Source organism: Vanellus vanellus (assembly GCF_965231255.1).
Source record: "Vanellus vanellus genome assembly, chromosome: 6".
Lineage (NCBI taxonomy): Eukaryota > Metazoa > Chordata > Aves > Charadriiformes > Charadriidae > Vanellus > Vanellus vanellus.
The window spans coordinates 8254059-8261322 of record NC_138911.1 but is presented as its reverse complement, the minus strand read 5'-3'; positions in this window follow the sequence as shown (position 1 = coordinate 8261322).

Here is a 7264-nt window from a genome sequence, read left to right as displayed (position 1 = left end):
ACAGTAAGTATAAAATAAAAATATTTTAAAATCTTCAAAATGGTATTTCATCCAGTCTAGTGATTTAAAAATAAAACATATTTCTTGCTTATAAATTGAAAACAAAAACGAGTGACCATAAAAATTGCAATACTGTGTCAGACTGGACTTTCACCTAGTCCTATATCCTGTCTTTCAGTGGATGTCTAAAGAAAAGTGGAAGAATGAAGGCAGCGTATGGTACATATGGTGCATATGTTGATAATTTCCTAGCATACTGCCCTCATTTGGGACAACCCCAGTCATGGTGTAGTCAAATCACAAAGAATATATCAGAAGCAGAGCATTTTCCTTTTCCTTTTCTTTGAATACTAATATTATTTATTATTTGATTGGGACATTATTCCTTCACTTAGCCATTCACTTAGCATAATTTAAAAAAAATGCAATTGAAATGTGTTTTTTTTCTACGTGTAATAAGCAAAATGCTCAGCAGATTGTTGCTACTTGTGAAAAGTATGTTTTTTTTCTCTGTAGTCAGTAATCATTTCTTTTCACACTTTTACCAATTAATAAAAAAGTGGACTGGCTATGCAAAGAGTGATGTAAATTCACCAAATATTGGTGGTATCTTAGCAGGAAGGTCTGAAGCTCAACTGAAGGATGTTTGATTCTTTTTGTTCTGAAATCCTCACAAAAGCGATAACATTCTCTCTTCAGTTACACTAGATCCGTGTCACTGAATGAATTAGAAAAAAGGACACACTGAATGATTGCTGTCTCTGTTTCAGTTCTTGAAAAGGCAGATTTACTAGACTGTACAGTCTCCACAGCCTTCCTCCCATCTCCGTTTAGTCACGGTATAGGCTTCTGGTGGAAGAACCCCACATCTGCCATCCAGCAATCAATATTCTGATGTCTGTCAAATAGGATTCATAAGTCATTGAAGGAAAGTATCATTTTCATGCTGAAAATGCCTATTCTTATGCAATTAAAACTGGAAAGAATAAGTATGTTTAGAAAATTTGAAAGAAGAGACAAGATAAATAGTGATTTTTTTTTCTGTTTGTTTCAAATTTGAACTAGTATGAAACAGTTTTTCTGACCTGCCAAAGTTTAGAAAATGTCCAAAGTACTCTTACTGAGCTAAAATTTTCCCAAATATTTTTAAGACAGAGATATGAGACTAGAATTTGATAGGGGAGACCCAAGAACAGATTCTCATTCTGTTTGGTTCTGATTAGACTTGAACCATGGTTCTCCCAAATCTGTTTGAGATGGGCATTTTCAGCTGGGCAACTGCCTGGAAAGCCAAGGAACCTTCTAAAACTGAAGAATCAGAAGCTACAACTATTGGAGGACCTTGACTCCATTGTAAGAAATTGTAATATATTTGCATGTTTTCCCATCTTCTCCCTTGCCAGAAAAAGTGATCTGAGTTAGGTTAGAACTGGGTCAAAAAATGGCATTTGGGCCCAAATATACCAAATATGTGCAAAATGGGCAAGAAATACATCGTGTTTTACCAATCTGAAGTGGTATGCAACACCTTCAAAAGAGTTCCATGTTTGTGCATGTTAGAACAGCATCAAAGCTACTGTAATTAAACTTGGAAGTGAAAAAAAACCCCAACAAACCAAACCCAAAGAAACACAAAACTGGTTTGATGGTGTTTTCTCTTTGTCTTATATACAACTGTATTTCTTTGGAGAGGCAACATCTCTCCTAAGTTTGGTGTGCAATGTCATTTGAGCAATGTGGATTCTGTTGCTGCAGGAGATGTGTTTTTCACACTTGAACATGTGTTATTGCAGTTGAATGTGAGATTTTTAAAATGGGACATGTTTGTATTAAAATTTTCGAGACTGATAAGGTTTTTCTTCATACTTTGGCTCTGTTTTCTCTATGAGCACCTTGAAAAAGACAACTTGGGATATGCACCTGACTGACCTAAAGTAGGCATGATGGGTGAATAATGTCATTAGTATTTTCTTCTGTCTTTTCTTTTCAACAGTTCCCTGAACAATGAATTTCTCCTGGTCAAAGTATTGCCATTTCTGTCATCAAAAAGTAACTTGTGTGCTATCTATCTTACACTTTCAGACTTCCAGAGAATGACAAGTAATTTCACTAGAATAATTTCAGTGACAGTTTCTGCTTTAATCACACAACTCCTATGGTGATGATTCACCTCTTTAATAAAATTTGCATTCACTGAATAGTATTGCACAATATAAAAACAGCTATTGTATATATTCTCAAGTATTATGATTTCTGCTGGAGGAAGGTAGACTACATATTCCATAATCAATTATTTTGAAGTATGTGTAGCAAGCAAGTAGTACTTAAAAGGATGCTATCAAGAAATACATGCTTTAAATTGACTGAGATATACGACTTTATGTTATTCAATCTGAAAACTTGGTTCAGCATAAAATCCTAATAGTGGGAGGATTCTCTCTAAAACAATAGCTGTAATGCACGACTAGGAAAAATCAGAACAATGTGGACATGGACAATAAACATATTCAGAATCTGACTGTGGGCACAAGAAATGGCTTGTGATATCCCCTATTGTGATTGTATACAACAAGCCAAAACTTTATTATGTTTGGGGTGTGTTCTAAATGTTTCTACATATAGTTTCTATCTCTGTTAGTAGAATGAAAAGTTATTTAGAAGTAAACATTTTAAGTAAGAGCAAAACATGGGTGTTTAATGGCTATCAGAGGTTAAATTAAGTAATTGGGACATATCTAGAGTTTAGCATGTCTTTTTATTCAAAGCATACATGCTCCAGTCAAAACGTTCAGTTAGCATAAAAGTGTAGTAGGGAAAATCAAGCCCGTCTTTCTCTTCTGCAGAACCCAGTGTAATTCAAATGTGCACTAGTAGGCCATACGCTTTCCACCGCTAAGGAGTCTTTTGCTGAAGTCACGGAGTAACTTTTAAGACATTGCTGCATTACGTTGTTTTTCCGTCATTACTATATATGCTCTATGAATACACATTAAAAAATTTTACACAGCATATCCATCTTTTTGTGCAGCTAAACTGATTAGAATTAATAACAGTTTTTCTTCTGTATCTTACTTTGTAAGGTCTTTGAAGTAGAGCTTCCTGTTACACGTATGTGTACAAAATCTGATTGAAGTAGATTCTTTTTCATTTCATGCTATTTGCGTTGGTACAAAACACACAACCTTTTGTTCTGCTTAAAATTACTGGCTTTTCCAAGGATAACTTGGAATATTTGATATCTTGCATTTCTAATAAATTTGCATATATAGAATACTGCACTTGCCAATGTGTATAGTCATTAATGGAAATTTAAGGATCGACAGCTGTACATTCTGCTTTTTATGTGGGGTATAGACTAGATAGCTGTTTAGAGCATATTTATACTGTGGTGGGGCTTTTTTTGTTTTCTTAACGTATTTGTTAAAGAACTGGGTCTTAATTATTTGCAGTAACAGCTTTCTTTTTTTTAAAGTTTTCAGATGATTGCACACTGAAGATGAATCTTGCTTCTTCAGTGAAGTACTAATACAATGTATGTGGAGGAAAAAATGGCAATATCATAAGTGGTAAGTAGCATTTGTAGGACAGGCTTTCTGTTTACTACATCAAGGATTTAGAACTGAAAAGCAAATCTGGATTTATTTTTTTAATCCTTTGTGTAGGCTGGTACCCTTAAATTGAACTAAGAATGGCAAATAGTCAGGAAATAAGCTCATGGATAAAGCTATTGCTTTATGTAATTGTAGCATTTTAATCTTTACATATTTTTTCATCCTTTTTTTCAGTGATTGCATATCTCTTTTTTTTCCTGTGGGTACTTCATTAGTCCGAGAGCTTTTTCTTACAGTTTCAACAGGATAACACATACACAGTTTATCTGTTCTATCCTTGTATATCATCTATAAATAAGACATCATTCCAACTCTTGCTTAAGAAGGCTAAGAATTATTTCTTTGAGCTTTTCTTCAGGACTGTTTTCTAACAAATAGTGATATCTTTGTACTATATATTTAATTAGGCATTTAAGTATATATTAGTGTGACATTTTTATCCTTATTTCTGAATATTTCTCTTTGTTATTCAGACTAAAGATTTTTCGTACAAGGTTTTCAATAAATAAGTTCAAGAGGTGCCTGTATCTATAAATAATCCTCCTGTGGTGGGAGAAATATCTGAGCAAGATGTAGCATTTGTATATCATCAAAAGGAGTCTGAAATTCTATGTCTACGTCTATGTAAGTGGTCTGCTTCTCTTCTAGTCCTAATGACTTTCAGAGAAGCAAATCAGATTTCATCCCAGCTTGGAGTAGAGTTTTCAGGGGTTTTTAACTCTCCTCACAAGCCAGATGGCATTCCCTGGCCACATTCTAGGAAGAGAGAAGATGCTCTTCATTATGAGGATTGTCTTGTTATTTCAAAGTTTACAGCTACTTTCAAATCAAAGATATATATATATATGTAAGAGTCTTGATTATTAAATAAAATATAGAGGATGCTCATGAAAATAGCTGTAATAAGAAGAGCATGATAGTCTCAGCTAAATATTCCCCAAAACTGTCTGAGGAGAAACTGGATGTATACCCTGTCAGTACTGTTGAAAAAAGAACCACCTGATATATTCAGAGCCTTCCTACTCTGTGTGATGGAACTATTTATCTCTTTAGTGGCACTTTCAATTTATGGTACCGATGACATCAGTGGCATATTGGATAATAAGATGTGGATTAAACCTTTGTGTGCCTCATTTTCTTTATAATCACAGGCTACGAAACTGCACTTGCAGCATTTGTGTATAAGCATAAGTTACTACTAAACTATTTCCTTCAAAACAAGCCTTTAAATATAACTCAGTCACAATGAAACACTCAACCCTGCCTTCACTGTGAAATCCTATACTGTGACAAAAGTATCTTTGATGCCACTTACATGACCTGTCTAAGAATCAACCCAGATATTTCTTTTCTGCGCTAACATTTCTATCCTCAGAGATGGAATTTAGTGGACACATCTTGTTTGACAGATCCAGGAAAAAGAAACTGGCATTGATGTCATAGCTAGAGGTGTTTTTATTCTTAACCTAGCTAGGATGATAATTCTGAATTTAGAAGCACATCTCTATGGAGCATATATCATTACGTTTCCCATAGAGATATAAAAATTGGCTCTATGCCTACTATCAGGTACTGTGTGCTCCACAGTATTTTTCTCCTTTTATACCTCTATTGCGTATTCTTAATGGAGTATGTTCATTGATTTGTCAGACCAGTAAGAATTGGAATCAATAGATGAAGCTAATTAATTGGTCTATTCAGCCCAATTTATAATAATATGTGGAATTTAATATAGCGGAATGTAATATAACGTAGCGTAAACGATATATTATTATATAGACAATATTATTATTATAGTAAATGTCTACTAGTATGTTGTATGTACAATGTATTTATTATTCTATATGTTGTATGCAATAATAGAAGGATTATACATTTTACATGAAAATTTGATACTTAAACTAAATGCTCAGGCCCCAGTTACACTCGTGCGTGAAGTTCTAAAAGTCCATTGGAAAGCACAACTGAATTTATTGTGTTTATTTGACATACATAATGTAGCCCCTTCTACATAACTTACTCTGTTTAGTGCTGAAAGCACAGTATGAGCAGGAAAAATAAAAAAGATGTTTGAATTGGTCTGGTAAATGTGTAGTTGCTGACACGATCAGCTGTAACCAACAGAGGACTGAAACAGCATTAAGTTCCATTATAAATTGTTTTTACTTGACTCGGTAAATTAGAGTGCAAAAATTGATGAGATCAATTTTTCTTCCTTCTCCTCACTGGCAGTATGTATACCTGGTTGAATGGAGAACAGTACCTTCGGTTTTTAAGTAATATTTTTTAGAGTAGTATCTGGAGTTGCTTGCTATGAAATCTGAATACATCCCTTCATAGGTAGTATTTTTTTTAAACTGTAGTCCATTAAGAGTGAGCCTTTTGCCTGAATGAAATTAATTTCTGAGCTCATAGTTATGGTTAACCCTCATTTTTTCCAGAACATTTATCTTCCTTCTACAGAAATTATATGCTTGTTGAATTAGGCAATATGTATTGTTCCTTTTCTTCTTCTTGTAAGTCTTAAAGAACTTTTGCGCATTAGAAGAGCTGCTGGAGAAAGAATGTATAAATAGGTGTAGGAATCCCATGAAGTTCAACAAAGGGAGATGCTAAGTCCTGCAGCTGGAGGGCGAGGGGAGTAAAGAAGATGGATCCTTATTCTTCTCAGTAGTATTCAGTGAACGGGTAAGAAGCAGTGGGCACAAACTGAAGTGCAGGAAATTCCACTTAAACATAAGACAAAGAAATTTACTGTGAGGATGGTCAAACACTGAACAGTTTGCCCAGAGATATTATGGATTCTTATGCTTGGAGATATTCAAAATGCCACTGGAGAAACCTCTGAGTAATCTACTCTGGCTTGACCCTTCTTTGAGGAGGGAGCTGGACTAGACAAACTCTAGAGGTCCCTTCCAACCTCAACTGTTCTGTGATTCTGTGAACTTACCAAGTGGACTGCAGTAATGCATCAGAACCAACTATTTTCAAGAATTCTGAGCATGCTGTGGCTGAGAAAGCCTTCTTGGCCTTTCATTGGCTGGTTGCTGCGATTTCACGTGGACAGGTTTCTGTAACTGCTTCAGCACTGAATGTTTGAAAATAGAGATGAACATCTGCAAGTCAGTCACAATTAAAAAAAGGAAATACCCGGGAAAATTATTGATTTTAATACAAGACTTCCATAGGCTTGATAAACTTCTTCCAAATGGTGGCACAGCTCTTGCGTAAGTGTGGGAAATCTTCCCAACAACAATTATAAGCCAACAAAGCCGTGATAAGTCTGCCTAGTTAAAAAGAGCCTGACTAAATACTTAAATGTAGAAACTGGACCTCAGTGAGGTTTCTCTAGTGCTAACATAAAGACAAGAGGAGAAAAGAGGGAAAAAGATAGAGAACTTTCAAAATGAGTTCTGAAAAAAGCAGCTTCTTCAATCACAATGCTTCCTGTATTCCTCCATGGATTGAAGTCTCCCAAAACTCTTAATGAAATAACTTGCCCATCAACTAGATTGCTGTAGACTTGCACTATATTTACATTCATCAAGACAAATATTAAGCAAAGAATTAAGGTCTTATGTGAACTAGATGGGATTAAATTGAACTAAACTGCTGTATCTCTCTTCTTGTCTTTATATGGCTATAATCATCAC